Below are 3009 nucleotides of genomic sequence, written 5' to 3'. Positions count from 1 at the left end.
AGGCGCCGAGCCAGGCTTTTTTTTTCTTGAGACAGTCTCACTCTGTTGCCCCAGTTACAGTTCAGTGTCATCATTATAGCCCTCAAACTCCTAGGCTCAAGGGATCCTCCTGCTTCAGCCTTCTGATTAGCTGGGACTATAGGTGCCTGCCACAGTGCCTGGTTAGTTTTTATATAGTTTCTTTTTTTATTTTTTTTTTAGAGACAGAGTCTCACTTTATCACCCTTGGTAGAGTGCTCTGGTGTCATAGCCCGCAGCAACCTTCAGCTCCTGGGCTTAGGAGATTCTCTTGCCTCAGCCTCCTGAGTAGCTGGGACTACAGGAGCCCTCCACAACACCCAGCTCTTTTATTTTTTTTTGCAGTTTTTTGTTGTTTGGCTGGGACCAGGTTTGAACCCGCCACCCTCAGTATATGGGGCTGGTGTCCTACTCACTGAGCCACAGGCACCACCCTAGTTTTTATATTTTTAGTAGAGATGGGGTCTCACTCTTGCTCAGGCTGGTCTCAAACTTATGACCATCAGCAATCCTCCAACCTCAGCCTCCCAGAGTGCTGAGATTATAAGAATAAGTGACTGCACCCAGCCACTTTGAGGCTTTACTGTGTCCCCAAACCTTACTAAACCTCAGCATGTCTGCACAAGGGCCATGACACAGACTTGCAAATTATAGGCACCCAATTATGCATAGTCTTTGCTTTCCTCCAGGTCAGGTGAAGCTCCTCACTCAGAAGGACTGCATACGGTAAGTGCAAGGCATGCACATTCCTAGTCATTGCCTTTTTGAGGCACATACCACAGGAGCCTAATGCATGCTCATTTCTTGCCGTTTCACCCCAGAGCCTTCACCCTGGGCTGAGCAAGGCCCTACACCCACATGGATTCATTCATTCTTCATCTCCAGGGATCCATATGACCCTTTCCCACACCCAAATGGACAGAGGTGGTGTTTAACATGTGGTGAATGCTGACTTCAGATGTGGTTGGCAGGTGGCACATGTCTCTGGAGCCATGAGCAAGTTCTCAGCCTTTGGGGCATGCATTTGCTCTGTCCCAGAAGCGTGAGAGCCATTCCCTGGCTGGGATGAGTGCACACAGGAAGGCATGGGAATGCGTGCCAGAGCCACCCACAACTGCTGAGTTCACCTGGCCTTCAGATGAGACCCCAGCCCCTGCTCCAGAAGCCCACAGTGGCTGCTCAGTGAAGCCTTGCATAGGGCGGGCTGGGGACAACTGAGTGTCTCAGACATGAGATAAAAAAGGAAAATGACTGTGGCCACAGTATCAGGGGATGAAGGGAGTTTTCAGCACCAGTAAGAACAGGACTCTCATCTCCTTGGGGCCCTGAGCTTCCCCTGTGGAGTCTAGGGAGGGGGGAGGAATTGCCTGCCCTGAGAGGGTACTGGTCCCCTTCAGCTGGTCTCCTCTGGCACTGTCCGTACCTGGCAGGCATCTGGCCTCTCGTCTACCTGGGATTCCTGTACCAGCAGTGGGGGCAAAAGCAGCAGGAGTGGTGACAGGGTCATCACAACAGGGGCAAAGGTGTGACAGTGGATGCTCAATGACCAGTGAATGAGTGCCTTTATCCATGCTGGGCTCTCCTCCCTGGGGCTCCTGCCCCAGCTTCTCTGGGATCTCTACCCTGAGTCTTCCTTTCCTGCTCAACCTTACCAGCTGGGTTCAGGACCCCAAGTAAGGAGGCCTTTGGACACTCCTGGGATCGCCCTCTCTTTTGGCCATCTGCCCAGTCATGTGAGACCTTGGGCAATGCATCTCAAGCGGAGAGGAGGTCAGGTTTCCAGGGAAAGACCTACAGAGAGGCTGAAAGAAATGGGGGCATCTCTATGTGCCCACAAACTTTCTGGGGGCCTCTAGAGTAATCCAGGCCTGGAGGCTAGGTACCCACTGTAGAGTGCAGCCTCCACACTCATGAGGGCAGTTCCCTGCCTGAAAGTGAGCAGCATGGGCAGCCTTGGTCTCCTACCTCCAGCCTGGCCTGGGACCCACCCTCGTTCCCAACCTGCTTGAACTGCTTCTCTTCCCTCCCTTCAAGCCCTGTGGCTCCAGACTTATCACGAGTCCCAGCAGGGCTGACTCAGCCTGGGCCACAGCTGGACCAGAAAGCAGAAGCCAGCACAGGGAAGGATGCCTCCTTTCTAGGGACCCCACCTCTGGCTTGTGGTGGCAGAAGAAGCGAGCTGGGGTTCCTTTTTCCCAGGGTCTGAGGCTTGTGCCCATTTGGGGCTTCCTGGCTCTCAGGAAGCCTGTAACAAGTGAGGAGGGGGTGATGTGGGTATTGTGGGACGAAATCCAGTTGGAATGGCCAGCTCAAGTTTGACCCCACATTCTGATGGGGTCCTCAAGTGATGGAGTCTCAGGTTCCCCTTCCGAATAATGGTGAGAACAATGAGGCCGGGAGTTTTAGCCACCAGGGAGAGCCAGAGGCAGGAGGAGAGTTGCCCCGGGTGAGTGTTTGAGTGTTGGGTGTGCACAGCTGGGTCTTGTGAGCCTGGGAAGACATTCAGACTTTGCTGGGTCTCAAATGCAGGGTGTAAGGGCTGAAAGATCAACTCACAATTAAGGCAGACTACTAAGAGAAAGGATTTATTTACCACGCGCACAGGGAGAAATCATAGAGAGAGAACCCAATTTTCCAAAGGAATTCAGATACCTTTATATGGGCCTTTTAGAGGGGAGGGGGAAATTAAAGAGTATAGGGCACAAATGGTTGCTAAGTAGGTTGCTCAGGAGGACAAAATGGATGGGGGATAAATAGACTGACTTGTAGAAATACCTGGGAGACATGTATTTAGGACCCGAATGATTTGGGCCATCTCCACCTACAATCCCGACCCTCATTCCTGAAATATTTTGAGATAATAGGAAAAGAGAAGGGAAGTCAGTTGTCCCTTTTGATCCTCTGATCATGGTAGTCCAGTTTATGCAGCTGGAGGGAAGGCCTCCTCCAGCCTCTAGTGTTTCTTGACTTTGAATGGCCTCCTTTTTTTTT

At 51.9% G+C, this 3009-nt stretch overlaps 1 protein-coding gene across 1 annotated transcript in view; it reads right to left on the bottom strand.

Annotated features, from left to right (window-relative positions):
* The window catches only part of IFI30 (IFI30, lysosomal thiol reductase), a 14768-nt gene that overhangs the window by 3542 nt on the left and 8217 nt on the right, over positions 1–3009 (bottom strand). The window lies entirely within an intron of this gene.

The sequence above is a fragment of the Otolemur garnettii genome, unplaced genomic scaffold (assembly GCF_000181295.1).
Source record: "Otolemur garnettii isolate 467f Iridium unplaced genomic scaffold, OtoGar3 scaffold00105, whole genome shotgun sequence".
In the NCBI taxonomy this organism is placed as follows: Eukaryota; Metazoa; Chordata; class Mammalia; order Primates; family Galagidae; genus Otolemur; species Otolemur garnettii.
This window is presented reverse-complemented; position numbering and strand designations above follow the sequence as displayed.